This window comes from Harpia harpyja, chromosome 10 (assembly GCF_026419915.1).
Source record: "Harpia harpyja isolate bHarHar1 chromosome 10, bHarHar1 primary haplotype, whole genome shotgun sequence".
NCBI lineage: Eukaryota > Metazoa > Chordata > Aves > Accipitriformes > Accipitridae > Harpia > Harpia harpyja.
In genome coordinates this window covers 1745689-1761695 of record NC_068949.1, presented here as the reverse complement: position 1 = coordinate 1761695, position 16007 = coordinate 1745689, and the positions used below count along the sequence as shown (strand labels likewise).

General features: G+C 52.8%; 1 pseudogene; it reads right to left on the bottom strand.

The window, feature by feature from the left end:
* Positions 1 to 903: 903 nt before the first annotated feature.
* LOC128147203 (olfactory receptor 14J1-like) lies at positions 904 to 9694 on the bottom strand (annotated as a pseudogene).
* Positions 9695 to 16007: the final 6313 nt, after the last annotated feature.

Here is a 16007-nt window from a genome sequence, read left to right as displayed (position 1 = left end):
TGGCCAAGCAACGGAGCTGCCAATATTGTTCCAGACCAGCCCAGTCTCTCCTGTGCCTGCATGTCTCGGCTCCCATCCACGAGCCCTGGCTGGGCACCACAACCCCCCTGGTGTGAATCCTCACCCTGCATGGTCACACAGCTCAGCTAACTTTGGTGTTGTCCTCTCCCAACTTTCCAGCCCGGCCCAGTCCCTTCTTGGCTCTTCTCATCTTGCCAGCAAAAGAGCAGCCTGCCCCAAGCTGGTGCATGCAGAAATAGCTTTCTCCTGGTCATTTATTCCCCCTGGAAGCACAGAGTTGCTCCTCTGCTCTTCTCCAGGGACACCCCTGTCCCAGAGAGCCTTTCCCCATGGGAGTGTGTCCGTGCTGGCCTCGCCGTCCACTCCTGCCCCCTCCTTGTGCACCCCGCAGAGCCCTGAGCTGGTGGTGCTGCCCTGCAGACTGAGGGCTGTGGTGCCTGAAAGCCGTGGGGAGAGAGTCCCAGGCAGATCCCTTCTGATCATTCACCATCTCCACGGGAACTGGTCACACAGCCCAGGCCTCCTTCCCCAACACATCGCCCCTTGCCCTCCTCCCCAGAGCCCATGGAGAACCCAAGCACCACACCATGGCCTTGTAGGGGCAATCTCTTCAGCCTGTTTTTGACTTCAGCTTTGGAAGAAGAGCCCAACCTCCAGACACTGGCACTGAGCCTTTTATTACAGAGATGCGACGCAGGAGACCAGCTGTAACATCATGCCAGAGACATGTACAAAGGTCTCTGGGTCACACAGACTGGGTTCATGTCACTGGAGAAGTGGAGTGGATGCAGACATTCCTGGGCAAACATGATTATCACAGACCAAATCCCCAAAGCAGAGGAGGAACAGTTCCTGAGATGAACTGGAAAATACTTGTAAAGGTTATTGCTGCTGAAAGACAAGTAATTGAATCAGCTTCTTCAGTGTGTCTTTGAGCTCCTGGTTCCTCATGCTGTAGATGAGGGGGTTCATTGTTGGGGGCACCACCGTGTACAGAACTGCCATGACCAGATTCAAAGATGGTGAAGAGGTGGAGGGGGGCTTCAGGTTGGAAAACATGCCGGTGCTGAGAAATAGAGAGACCACGGCCAGGTGAGGCAGGCACATGGAAAAGGCTTTGTGGCGTCCCTGCTCAGAGGGGATCCTCAGCACAGCCCTGAAGATCTGCACATAGGACAGCACAATGAAAACAAAACACCCAATACCTGAACAAAAACAAAACACAAGGACCCCAACTTCCCTGAGGTAGGAGTCTGAGCAGGAGAGCTTGAGGATCTGGGGAAGTTCACAGAAGAACTGGTTCACGGCATTGCCTTGGCAGAGCGGCAGTGAAAATGTATTGGCAGTGTGCAGCACGGCATAGAGGAAACCACTGCCCCAGGCAGCTGCTGCCATGTTGGCACAAGCTCTGCTGCCCAGGAGGGTCCCGTAGTGCAGGGGTTTGCAGATGGCAATGAAGCGGTCATAGGCCATGACGGTGAGAAAATAAAATTCTGCTGACATCAAAAAGAAAAAGAAAAAAACCTATGCAGCACATCCTGAGAAGGAGATGACCCTGGTGTCCCAGAGGGAGTTGGCCATGGATTTGGGAAGAGTGGTGGAGATGGAGCCCAGGTCGAGGAGGGAGAGGTTGAGGAGGAAGAAGTACATGGGGGTGTGGAGGTGCCGGTCGCAAGCTACGGCGGTGATGATGAGGCTGTTGGCCATGAGGGCAGCCAGGTGGATGCCCAGGAAGAGCCAGCAGTGCAAGAGCTGCAGCTTCTGTGTGTCTGCGACTGCCAGGAAGAGGAACTGGGTGGTGGAGCTGCTGTTGGACATTTGCTGCCTCAGGGCACATTTCAAGAGGGAATAGGCAGTGACAAAGTTAGAGAAGACTTCTCTGAGCAAAATGGAAGGAATTTCTCATGGATTCTCCCCCTGCTACACACCCCCCCTTTTCCTTTTCCAGGAGATCTTCCTTCGCCTCCGTGGTTGGAGCTTTGGTTGCTGCTGGCTGAGTGTGCTGTGAGGAGCAGAGCCTCCGCTGACAGAATGCCCAGGAGTCAGCCCTGCTCTGCAACAGTGGGTTCATGGGAATGGTAGGGGCGGGTGCCAGATCTTAGGGGGAGAGATCGCACTCATATGCTTCTCTGAAAAGCTACCAAGCAGTGCTGAGAGCAGAGGGACCCACTGCAGACCATTAAATGTCTCAGCTCTTCTCAAGGTCTCAGCACCCCGCTTCTAGCCAAGGACACACGTGGCTCATTTCACCAACCCAACAGCATTTCTTCAGTCGTAGCATCTCTGTGCTTCTCCATGGGGCACACAAAGGTGTTATTGGGCAGATTTGCACCCTGGAGGGCAGCTCACAGCTTGGAAGGACCCCTCAAGGAGATAGCCAAGTGCCCTAACGATGGTATCTCATTAAGGGATGACATCAACATTGGTGGGCAGCTGCTCTCAGCCTCTGTGCTCTTCAGAGGGAAATGGGCGAGATGCTGGAGAGCTGCGCCACGGCTCTGCTGCAGCTCTGGCTGCAGAGGAAGCGGTTCATGGTTTGGACCCCACAGCCCCGAGGGCAGAGGCTTTGCTGGGTGGGAGAGAGGCAAGGGTCTTGCTCTGAAGAAGGGATCTGCATTGGAGGGGATGATACGGAGTTTTCTGAATTCTCCCTCCCATAACATTTCTGGTTTTAATTTCCTCTCATTCTCTGATCATATCCCTGCTGCCTGGAGATTTTCCTCCGGGGAGATGTTTCCCTGTCCCATGCCTTTGCCCTGTCAGGCCTCAGAGCCCCCATCCCAGGCTCTGTGCACTCGTCTTTGCTCCAAGAAACCTGCCTGTTTGCAGGGCACTGGCTGGGCACACGTTCATGCTTGCAGGCGGAAAAGGGCAGGTCAGAACAAACCTGATGGGTCCAGCAAAGCTGATGCTGGTGCTGTCTATAGGCAGAGGAGTGGCTGAAGGCACTTCAGGAGGCTCCTAGCAGATCTACTGATCACTCAAAGTTACTATCCAGGAGTCTCAGTGACTTGTTCAAACCTGAGAGTTCCTTTCCCATTTCTTCCTCTCCCCCCACCTCGCAACCATGGGAAATTACATAAAACCCCTGACCCTTTAAAGCTCTTTAACTTTACAGTAATCCCTGCTTTTACTTTCCTCTCAAAAAGTCCCCCAGGAAATGTCCTGGGGTGAAGTGGAGCTCCGAGCAGCCCTGGCCCACGCAGCACCTTCCCAACAGCACAAGGACCCTGCCCTGCCGGGGGTTGCTCCTTCCACCCACAGCTTCTCCCCAGAGTGCCGCGGGGAGCTCCCCGGGCAGGCTGAGCGCTGACCCTGGCAGGCGGCAGAGCCCCTGCCCCGGCACGCAGAGCCCTGGGGTGCAGGGACCCTGCTCTGAAGGACAGCCCTGGGCACCCCTGGGTGCACGCCCGGCTTCACAGCCCTGCAGTTGTCCCTGAGAGAAGGGAGCTCTGATGCCCTTTCCCTCTGATGGTGCAGCAGGGAATCACTGATCAGGAGCACCTCCTCCTCCTCGACACTACAGAAACTGTGAAAGTCCGCCTGAAAGGTCCCATCGGTTGTGGGATGTGCCAGCTTTAGGAGATCCCTCCAGGAACAGCAGCTTCATTGCCCTGCACTCAGAGATTTACCACGTGGAGGAGGACTGTGACGATTTCTCCCCCAGTGAGCTCTCAGCATCCACCTACCCCACGCTGCCTTTAACCTCTCCCTGTCTCGCTTCTCTCCCCTCGCTGCCTGCAGGCAGTGCCCTCAGCCCTGCTGTGCTTTGCAGAGGAGCTGCTCCTGGGCAGAGCTGTCTTTGTGCAGCACTGCTCGTTTGCCACGAGCTCCCTCTGTCCCAGGAGCCCAGCTCAGCAGCAGAGGACCAGCCCAAGGTGCCTCTTTCTCTTCCCTCTCTGGGCTCCCTCCAGGTTTGTCCCGATCCAGTATCGGGGAGGGTTCTTAAACGATCCCAAGAGCGAGATTAAGACACAAACGAGGTCAGATGCCATACAACCTTGCAAATTTTATTTAACACAAACAACAATAGCGATAGGACAGAGGGAAAAAGAAAGGAAACAAGAGGCAGACCTAAGCAAGAAAGCAGGAGAGAGATAGCAAGACTACTTACCACCACCACGAAGCCAGCAACGTCCCGTTGACTCGGTCTCGGTGGAGGAGGTGGAGGGTACAAGTTCCAGGTTCCAGCCAAAGTCCCAGTTCCAAGCGCTGCAGGTGCTCTTCAGTTGCTTTCCGACGGTAGTCGCTAGTTGTTAGTTTGCAGTCCACAGTTTGCCAGTTTTCAGTTTGCGGGTTTTTTTGAGAGGGGAGAACGCAGCTCTTTTATTGTCCCAGTCCCCACGATTTCTCCGCAAAGTCCACCCCTTTCCACGGAGCTCATTATCGTACGTGCCGCCCCGTGTTCCTCCATGGGCACACGCCCAGGTGCTCTCGGTGGTTTCTTCGCCTTGCTCGTGGGCAAGCACAGCTTGGTAGGCACTGCTAGCTTCGGGCAGATATGGTGGTTTCTTCAGGGACTTTTTATCTCCCTGAGCGCGTTCTCCCCCACAACAACAGGATGTTGAGGCTGGCAAATGGTTGCTTTGCAGCAGCAATGTCGAGACAAACGTTTCCGGCTGACACAGTCTCTTACAAGGTGTCCCTGGGGAACTTGCTGTGAACCAGACTGAAGGAATCACTGATGTTCCCTCCCTCAGCTGGGGAAAGAAACTTATTTCCAGCAGTGTCATTTCTCTTGTCAGAGACAGAGTTGGGCAGGAGGATCAACTTTTATTTTCCCAGAATTACGGAAGGAAACCAGGAAGGTTATAAGGAGGGACATAATTTATCCAAACTGAGGGAAGTGATTCAGCTGAGTCAATCGAGGCATCTCATTCTGGATTTGTAGTCCTGGAAGGGGACTCGGCTCCCTCCCATGACTGCCACAAACCTTCAGCAGGTGAGATTCCTCTTGCCTCAATTTGGCCATGCACAAAATGGGCACCTGCAGGTGAGCTGCTGGTCTCATCTGCCCTGTTAATTAATGGAGATGGAGGTCAGGAGTGAGCTGTTCAGGTGAAAACTCCTGGTGACATTTAAGGTGCCAGAGGTGGTCCAAGACAGATGCAGGTAGCTGCAAGCTCTGCTGGAGTAGTTCTCAGACAGGACAGCATCTGGGGGCATCTTCTGGGAGGCCGGTGGGGCATTCCTCTGGCCAACTTAAAGGCACTTAAAGGGTGTCTACAAAGAGGATGGGGGCTCTGTCTTCACAAGGAGCCCCATGGGGAAGACAAGGGGCAATGGGTTCAAGTTGCACCGGGAGAAGTTTCATCTTGACTTAAGAAAGAAATTTTTTAGAGTGAGAACAATCATTTGTAGAACAACCTCCCCAGGGATGTGGTTGAGACCCCAGGGATGAGGTTTTCAAGATGCAATTGGACAGGGTGATAGATAATCTCCCCTAGGGTCCCTTTCCCACAAAAGGTTGGACCAGACAATCTTTTGAGGTCCCTCCCAACCTGAGCTGTTCTATGATTCTCTGATTCTACTGAAATGACAGCAGATGCCCAATTCAACTGGTAACAGAATCTATTCCTATTCATTATGTTTATGGCAGCCTCTTGAAGTATTCAGCTGACCACATGGAGTCATGTGCCATAGGGAGAGCTCAAGCTCTCTCCTTATATTCTCCATCAGCTGCATTTTCTAGAACTCCATTGACTGCGATGGCACTTGTCTCATGGACATCCCTACACCACCAAAGCTAATTCCCGGGAGCTATGTAATTTTATGGACAGGTAATCAGGCAAAAACGCCTGCAGGGATGAGCAAGGACTCCCTGACAAAACTCAAACACAAAGAAGCAGCACACAGCGGGTGGGAGCAGGGACAGGCAACCTGGGAGGAATAGAGAGACATTGTCCAAGCATGCAGAGCCAGGGTTGGGAAAGCCAAAGCCCAAATAGAATTGAACCTGGCCAGGGATCTCAAAGGCATCAAGAAGGGCTTCTGTATGAACATGGTTGCTAAAAGGATTGTTAGGGAAAATGTGGGCTCGCTGCTGGATGAGGAGGGGACCCTGTGACACAGGGTGTAGGAAAGGCTGAGGTACTGAATGCCGCCTTCGCCTCAGCCTTTACTAGCAAGACTAACCTTCAGCAGTCCCAGGTCTCAGAGACCAGGGGGAAAGGCTGGAGCAAGGAAGATGTAACCTTGGTAGAAGAGGATCTGGTCACGGAATACCTAAGCAAACGGGACATACAAAAGTCCATGGGCCCCAACGGGATGCACTCACGACTGCTGAGGGAGCTGGCAGATGTCATTGCAAGACCACTCTTGATAATCTTGGATCACTCATGGTGACTGGGAGAAGTGCTCAAAGACTGGAGGAAATCAAATGTCAGTCCTATCTTCAAGAAGGGCAAGAGGGAGGACCCAGGGACGTACAGACCGGTCAGCCTCATCTTGATCCCTGGGAACACGATGGAGCAGCTGATCCTGGAAACCATTTCCAGGTGCATGAACAACAAGAAATTCATCAGGCGTTGTCAGGCATGGATTCACCAAGGGGGAGTCATGCTTGGCTGACCTGATAACCTTCTCCAATTAAATGATTGCCTTTGTAGACAAGAGGAGAGCAGTGGTTATTGTCTGCCTTGATTTCTGCGAGGCTTTGGACACTGTCTGCCATAAGATGCCCATAGAGAAGCTGTTGAAGTCTGGGCTGGATGATCAGACAGTGAGGTGGGTTGAAAACTGGCTGAATGGCTGGGCCCAACGAGTGGTGATCGGTGACATGAAGTCTAGCTGGAAGCCACTAACTAGAAGTGTGCCCTAAGGTTCAATACTGTGTCCAATCCTGCTCAAAATCTTCAGAAATGATCTGGATGAAGAGGCAGAGTGTACGCTCAACAGGTTTGCTGATGATGCCAAACTGGAAGGAGTAGCTGATACACCAGAGGGTTGTGTTGCCATCCAGAGGGACCTCAACAGGCTGGAGAAATTGGCTCACGGGAGCCTCCATGAAGTTCAACAAGAAGTACCAAGTCCTGCCGCTGGGGAGGAACAACCCCACGCACCAGTATATGCTGGGGGTCTGCCAGCTGGAAAGCAGCTTGGCAGAAAAGGCCCTGGGCGTCCTGGTGGGCACCAAGTTGAACATGAACCAGCAATGTGCCCTTGCGGGAAAGACGATGAATGTTATCCTGGGCTGCGTTAGACAACGTATTGCCAGCAGGTCAAAGGAAGTGATCCTTGGCCTCTCCTCAGCACCCGTGAGGCCACACCTGGAGTCCATTTCTGGGCTCCTTGGTACCGGAGAGGCATGGATATACCTGTAGAGAGTCCAACAAAGGGATATGAAGATGATGACGGGGCTGGAGCATCTCTCCTATGGCAAGAGGCTGAGAGACCTGGGACTGTTCAGCCTGGGGAGGAGAATGCTCAGGGAAGATCTTATCAAAGTGTATAAATACCTGAAGGGAGGGTTCAAGGAGGATGGAGCCAGGCTCTTTTCAGTGGTTCCCCAGGACCAGAGGCAATGGGCACAAACTGAAACACAAGAGGATCCCTGTGAACATCAGGAAACACTTATTTTTACTGTGAGAGTGACCAAGCACTGGCACAGGTTTCCCAGGGAGGTTGTCAAGTCTCCCTCCCTGGAGATATTTAAAAGTCATCTGGACATGTTCCTGGGTCACCAGCTCTCTGATTCTGTGCAAGGCTGTTATGATGTCTTAGATCTACATGATGTGTGCCACAGGATGACCAAGACTGTCTAAATGCAACTTCCAGATGGATGGATGATGCTATTAATAATAAAAATTAAGCACCATTGGAGACCACTGAGGAAAGCCGACGTTTGGGATTGAGAACCTCCTGGGAAGAGCGAAAAGGAAAGGTTGGCTCCCTGGGTGAAAAGTACCCCGTACTCTTGGGGTTAGTATCTGGTTCAGGACAGCTTCCTGAACAACACGTGCATCCATGGAGGGTGATTCCCTGGACCCACACCAGGTAGCAGCCAGGTTTCCCAGCGGGGCTTTCCATGCCCCCTTCCAGAAATGGCCATGTCTCTCCATTCAGCATTCATGGATCCCAAAATAGCAATTTAGGAAAGACTTCTATGTGATGGGAAGGCCTCCCTCAGGTACATCTGTCCTCCTTGAATCCAGGTCCTTGTGCAAGGCTCGGGTGGGTGGAGCTCATGTGGTGCCCACATTTGTCTGGCAGGTGGCTGGGTAGTGCCATTACCAAGCAGGGAGCGAGAGATTTGGTCCCAGGACAAGTTCTGCCCAAGTTGCAGTTGCAGCTCCCGGCTGTGGTGTCTCAGGTCACTGACCCATGGATGGGGTCTTTGATAAGTAAAGCCCCATACATGTAAATGACCACAATTAATGTGGGTGACATGATGCCCTGATGCCAACATGGAAAGAAGCATTGATCTGCCTCTGCATTGGCTCTCATTACTCTTTCATATCTTTCCACGTGTACTCCTTAAACTGATCCCTCCTCAGCTTTCTGCAGTCTGCCTGATGGTCCCTTTACCCAAATCCTGAATTATGTTCCTACCCGTCCTTTCCTATGTATCTCACTGAAGGTTTTCCACTAAGGTTGCCCACCCGTGGAAAGTGGACTTCAGTGGAGGCAACTTGGACTTGATATGCAGCTGAGGAATGTGTTTTATTTTTCATTGAACTATTCCTTTCTCTTCCTTTCTTTTTTTTTTTTTCTTGGCAGGTAAGAAACAGCCTTCTGTGACTGTGCACAGCTGGTTCTCCAAATAAAGCAGGTGGGAACTGGTGCAAATGAGCTGAAATATTCCGCTACACAATTTAGTGGAAAAAGCTTGGATTTGAGAAGGCATGATGCAAGTCCCAGGTGGCTGATGGCAGGGTGTGTGGGAGGTGGGGGGGACAGAGTTTGCGCACACGGTGTCATACAGAAAGGATCTTACTTTTCCCACATATTCAGACTTCATCAGGAGACAGTCTGGATCAATAAGAATTGGGGAAGGCTGGTATCACTTGTTCTGTGAGCAGAGAAATAAAGAAAACTGGTGAAAGAAGAAATCCTGTTTTATTGTTATTTATTACTGAAATCGTCTCAGTTTGGCTACACTCCTGGAGTCCCTCAACTCAGCCACGCAATATTTGAAGAATTAGGGAGAATTATGCAGGGAGACTTGGCTACTTGGCTTGTTATGGCATTTTGCGTGTTAATGAGCCCTCTGGTGCCAAGTTCCTGAACTGCAGGTACTGAAAGAATGAACCAGGCTGTACTGGGTTTACATGGCAAAGGTTTGGTAGCGGCGGGGCGGCGGGGGTGGCTTCTGTAAGAAGATAGGCCATAAGGGTGAGAAGAAAATACTCCACTGACATCAAGAAGAGAAAGAAAAAGACCTGAGCAGTGCATCCTGCATAGGAAATATCCCTGGTGTTCCAGAGGGAGTTGGCCATGGATTTGGGGACAGTGGTAGAGATGGAGCCCAGGTCGAGGAGGGAGAGGTTGAGGAGGAAGAAGTACATGGGGGTGTGGAGGTGCTGGTCGCAGGCTACAGCGATGATGATGAGGCCATTGCCCAGGAGGGCAGCCAGGTAGATGCCAGGAAGAGCCAGAAGTGCAAGAGCTGCAGCTCCCGCGTGTCTGCGGATGCCAGGAGGAGGAACTGGGTGATGGAGCTGCTGTTGGACATTTGGTCCTTCTGGACATGAGGGCCTGTTCAAGGAGGAAAAGTCAGTGGAGAGACTTCTTTAAGAAAAACCCTTGTGTTTTCTTGTGGAAATCCTCCTCCCTGATCTGAATGAGGAACAAGTCAGCTCATTCCCCAACCCTATCAAGTGAGTGACATGCCTGACAATTTAAAATGGAGCTTGGGCATCTAGTTCCCATGAAGACACTTCCAGGGCATATCTGCAGAGTCAGTATCAGGACAGAAGCTGATCTGCCCCCCCACATAAGCCCCAGAGAGCAAGACCACCACGGATACGTGGAGAAATGAAGAAAAATACTGCAGTGCTCAAAAAAAATGAAGCAAGGAGAGAAAGACAGAAGCATGCAGTGAAGCCTCGTCCCTACCCAGCTGTGCACTCCATCTCAGAGTGTAGGTGCTTTGAGCCCCTTTGTTGTGTACCACATTGGAGGACACATGCAGCTCTCCTCTTCTGGAGGTCCGGCTGCGGAGGTGACTCATGCCCTGGTCCCCATGGCCTTGTGGGCAGACGCCATGCTGGGTGGGAGAGGAGACCAGGGGGGTAGCTCTGGGGAAGGCATCTGCACTGCAGGGGATGGCAGGGACATGCCCAAATCCCTCCTCCAGTGGCATTTGTGGGAGCAGCTCCCTCTCACTCCCTGCCCATGTCTCTGTTGCCTGGAGATGTCCCTGCCCAGAGCTGTTTCTCTGTCCTCACGTCTCCTCCCTGTCCATGTTCACAGACCCCATCCCACCCACTGCGTGCTCTTCTCTGCCCTGCAGACACCTCCTGGTAGCAGGGCACTGCCCAGAAATATCTTGGGGGGTGGGGGGTGTCTAAGAGACATCTCAGACAAGTCCTAACGAGATTTGCAGCCTCAGTGCCTTCTCCAGAATGGAGAAAAATTCCAATCAACCACTGCCCACCCAGACAACCAAGAAAAGAAAACTCAAAGCACACCCTCCTTTCCTTTCAGATAGCCCCAGCCTTGACCTTCCTCTTGAAAAGACTCCCCCAGAGATGTCCTCAGGGTGATGTGGAGCTGTAAGCAGCCTTGACCCATCCAGCTGTCGCTCTTTCCACCCACAGCTTCGCCCCAGAGTGCCGTGGGGAGCTCCCCGGGCAGGCTGAGCGCTGACCCTGGCAGGCAGCAAAGCCCCTGCCCCAGCACGCAGAGCCCCTGCCCCAGCACACAGAGCCCTGGGGTGCAGGGACCCTGCTCTGAAGGACAGCCCTGGGCACCCCTGGGTGCACGCCCGGCTTCACAGCCCTGCAGTTGTCCCTGAGAGAAGGGAGCTCTGATGCCCTTTCCCTCTGATGGTGCAGCAGGGAATCACTGATCAGGAGCACCTCCTCCTCCTCGACACTACAGAAACTGTGAAAGTCCGCCTGAAAGGTCCCATCGGTTGTGGGATGTGCCAGCTTTAGGAGATCCCTCCAGGAACAGCAGCTTCATTGCCCTGCACGCACAGACCTACCACGTGGAGGAGGACTGTGACGATTTCTCCCCCAGTGAGCTCTCAGCATCCACCTACCCCACGCTGCCTTTAACCTCTCCCTGTCTCGCTTCTCTCCCCTCGCTGCCTGCAGGCAGTGCCCTCAGCCCTGCTGCGCTTTGCAGAGGAGCTGCTCCTGGGCAGAGCTGTCTTTGTGCAGCGCTGCTCGTTTGCCACGAGCTCCCTCTGTCCCAGGAGCCCAGCTCAGCAGCAGAGGACCAGCCCACGGCGTCACCTTCTCTGCGCCTTCTGGGCTCCCTCTGGGTGTCCCTGGGGCTCTACCGTGAACCAGGCTGAAGGAATCACTGATGTCTCCTGTCAGAGACAGAGCTGGGCGTGAGAATAATCTTTCTCATCCCATTGTAAGACAGGACAGCCAGACAGTGACAGGCAGGGATCACATTTGTCCAAGCTGAGGGAAGTGATTCAGCTGAGTCAATCAAGGCATCTCCTTCTGGGTTTGTAGTCCTGGGGCTAGAAGGGGACTTTGCTCCCTCCCATGCCTGCCACAAACCCTCAGCAGGTGGGATTCCTCTCCTTAATTCAGGTGTGCACAACATAGGCACCTGTATGTGAGCTGCTTGTTTCAGCTCCCATGCTAATTAATGGAAATGGAGGGTAGGAGTGAGCTCCACTACCTGGAGTGAGCCAGATGAAAACGCCTGGTGGCATTTGAGATGCCAGAGGTTGTCCGAGGTATGTGCAGGACAGCTGAACCTGTCCCTATTTCTTGTTTTCTGGGCAGCCTACACAGGTTTTCAGTTGACCAAATCATGTCATGTACCATAGGGAGATCTCAGCTTGACTCTGTCTTCACCGTCAGCTGGGTTTTCTAGATCTCCTTTGACTATAATGACAGTTGTCTCATCAACATCCCCACATGGCCTCATGAAATTCAAAGCAGTTACTCTATTTATTGGCTAAATACAGACCTGTAGTGCTACGGGAGAGGGGTGGCTGGAGAGCAGCCCTGCAGAAAGGGATTTGGGGTGCTGGTCGACAGCAGGCTCAGTATGAGCCAGCAGTGTGCCCTGGCAGCCAAGAGGGCAAACCCCATCCTGGGGTGCATCAAACACAGTATAACCAGCCGGTCAAAAGAGGTGATTATCCAGCTGTATTCAGCGTTGGTGTGGCCTCACTTTGAATACTTTGTGCAGTTCTGGGCCTCACAATTTAAGGACGATGTGAAGGTCCTTGAATGCGTCCACAGGAGGGCAACAAAGCTGATGAAAGGGCTGGAAGGAATGTCCTATGAGGAGTGGCTAAGGACTTTGGGCTTGTCTAGTTTGGAGACAAGGAGGCTGAGGGGCGATGTCATCGCGCTCTACAGCTTCCAGAGGAGGGGAAGTGGAGAGGGAGGTGCTGAGCTCTTCTCCCTGGTATCCAGTGATAGGATGCGTGGGAACGATTCAAAGCTGCACCAGGGAAGGTTTAGACTTGACAGTAGGAAGCGTTTCTTTACCAAGAGGATGGTCAAACACTGGAATAGGCTTCCTAGAGAGGTAGTCATTGCCCCAAGCCTGTCAGAGTATAAGAGGCATTTGGACAATGCCCTTAATAACATGCTTTAACTTGGTCAGCCCTAAAGCAGTCAGGCAGTTGGACTAGACGATCATTGTAGGTCCCTTCCAACTGAAATAGTCTCGTCTCTTCTCTTCTCTTCTCTTCTCTTCTCTTCTCTTCTCTTCTCTTCTCTTCTCTTCTCTTCTCTTCTCTCTCCTCTCCAATGCCAAGGCTTTCCCAAAAACCTTCATGTATCCAGCAGGGATTGTCTGGTTCAGCCAGGTAGCTGATGAGAGAAATGGTGGGGTTGGGGGCAGGGACACAGACTGCCCATGGAGTGTCTGACATAAAGGTTACTGATTTCCCTACATATTCAGACTCCATTAGGAGATGCTTAGGATCAATCTCAAGTGGAGATCGCTGCCATCACTTAATCTGCAAGTACAAAAATGAAGAAAATTGGAAAAGGAAGAAAGCCTTTCTTAGTTTTAGTTACTATTGAAATGTTTTCCCTTTGGCTGCACTCCTGAAATCTCTCTGATCAACCAAAGAAGAACTGAGGCATTAAGGGAAATTATGCCCAGAGACTTGGCTAGTTAGGGTGTTGTGCATGTTAATGAGCCCTCTGGTGCCAAGTTCCTGAACTGCAGCTACTGAAAGTTTGAAGAAGCCTCTAGAGAAGTAAAAGTCAAAAGCAAACATCCAGGTTCCTGAGGGTGTTAGCGGGCCTCGCTGAGGGCCATCACCGAAGAGCCCATGGATGGAACGACCAGACAGGGTGCCCACCCCTGGGGGCTGGTGAAGCAGGAAGTCAGCGGCACTGGTTACAGGTGGAAAATCAAATGTGGAGGTGGCTCTGAAAGCCTTCGATGTGTTTTGCCAAGCAAGACGGCCAAGCCTTGACCCTCATCCCCTGCAAAGCGGGAACCCTTCTCTCACGGGATGCTCAGGGCTCTTCCTGGGGGCAGTGTGATGTGGGGGTGTGCGATGCCGAGGGGAGCACAGCTCTAGGACACCTCCCATGCCCTATGGTGGTGAGGAAGCAACGAGACCCTGGGGTTGTAAGGAACCGATGTCCTCTCCTGGGCCTCACTGGAAAAGACAACAGCCATAGCTGAGAGGACAAGGACCTCAGTTCTGTTGGGAGTGGGTCTGGGCCCCACCAAGTCCCTTGGCTGTCCCTACCAAGTTGTCCTAGACTATCCTATGCCTGTGCCTGTTTCCCTGCAGACTTTAAACCCCTCCCTTCACAGTAGGTTCCTCTGGAGCCCCAGGGACACGTGGAGGGAGCCCAGAGGGGTCAGAGAAAGGGCTGCCTTGGGCTGGTCCTCTGCTGCTGAGCTGGGCTGGGCTCCTGGGACGGAGGGAGCTCATGGCAAACAAGCAGCGCTGCACAAAGACAGCTCTGCCCAGGAGCAGCTCCTCTGCAAAGCGCAGCACTGCCTGCAGGCAGTGAGAGGAGAGGCGAGAAGCAAGAGAGAGGTTACAGGCAGTGTGGAGTGGGAGGATGCTGAGAGCTCCCTGGGGAAGAAACCACCACAGCTCATAACCCAGTAAGTCTCTGGCTGCAGGGCAATGTACCGGAGTTTCCTGGAGGGGTCTCCTGCAGCTGGCACATCCCAGAGCAGATAGGATCTGGCAGGATGGCTCTCAGGGTTTCTTTCGCGTGGAGAAGGATGTGCTGCAGAGCAGGGCTTCCCTGCTGCAGCCTCTGAGGGACAGGGCATCACAGGTCCCTTTTCCCGGGGTTGACTGCAGGGCTGTGAAGCCGGGCGTGCACCCAGGGGTGCCCAGGGCTGTCCTTCAGAGCAGGGTCCCTGCACCCCAGGGCTCTGTGTGCCGGGGCTCTGCTCCCCACAGCACTCTGGGGAGAAGCTGTGGGTGGTAGGAGCAACCCCCGGCAGGGCAGGGTCCTTGTGCTGTTGGGAGGGTGCTGCAGGGATCAGGTCTGTTCACAGATCCAGATCACCCCTAGGACATTTCTGAGGGGAGTTTTCACAAGAGTTGTCGATGCAGCATTTATTATAAAGACAAAGTGCTTTCCTGAGTTTCCACTTTCAGTTTCCTACTGCTGCTGAGGGTTGGGGAGAGGAGAGAAATGGGAAAGGAGATCACAGAGTCATGGAGCAGGAAGATGCTGAGCAGCCTTCCCCTGTGACAGGTGCCTCTCAGGTGAGTGAGGATGTGCATGCAGTGATAGTCCCCCCTGCCCCTCTGTCGTGACCACGTCTGCAGCCGAAGGGCAGATGGAGGGCAATAGTTTGGAAGGCAGGTTCTGTCTCAGTGGTGACTGATTCAGACCCGGTCACCTCTGTTCAAAAGGGTAAACCCAGAAGAAGGAAATCCCTCCCAGGGCACATTTCCAGAGGTAGGTGGCCCAAGTGCTAATGTCATTTCTCCCTTCAGGACGTAGAGACTGTTCCCACAGGGGCATTTCACCCAGGCTCCTGCACTCAGCCCAGGGTGTCTCTTGTCAGTGACCACCTTGAATTACGGGGCTTTTTGCTGCTTCTGTCTGCCAGCTGCTGTAGAGCGGGTCTGACTCCTGAGGAGCCCATCGGATGAGGCTCCTCCTCCTCATGGCACAGTCAGCCAGAGTAAATCAGAACAAAATCAGAACTGCCGTCCCTTTGTACTCGGCACTGGTGAGACCACACCTCCAATACTGTGTTGAGTTTTGGGTGCCTCAATACAAGAAAGACATTGCGGTGCTGGAGTGCGTCCAGAGAAGGGCAACGAAGCTGGTGAAGGGTCTAGAGAACAATTCTTATGAGGAGCGGCTGAGGGAACTGGGGTTTTTTAGTCTGGAGAAAAGGAGGCTGAGGGGAGACCTTATCGCTCTCTACAACTACCTGAAAGGAGGTTGTAGCGAGGTGGGGGTCATTCTCTTTTCCCAGGAAATAAGTGATAGGACAAGAGGAAACAGCCTGAAGTTGGACCAGGGGAGGTTTAGATTGGATATTAGGAAAAATTTATTCACTGAAAGTGTTGTCAAGCATTGGAGCAGGCTCACCAGGGAAGTAGTTGAGTCACCATCCCTGGATGTATTTAAAAGGTGTGAAGATGTGCTTAGGGACCTGGTTTACTGATGGACTTGGCAGTGTTAGGTTTACGGTTGGACTCAGTGATCTTAAGGATCTTTTCCAACCTAAATGATTCTATGATTCTGTGATTGGGGGGAGCAGCATGAAGTTCCTCTTGAGAAGGGCAGAAACAATGTGGGCGGTTTCTCTGAGAAACAGAACAGGTTTTCCTCAGAGAAGCCTGCACTGACTTGTCCATGTATTTTTCTCCTTGTACAGCACCCAAATCCCAG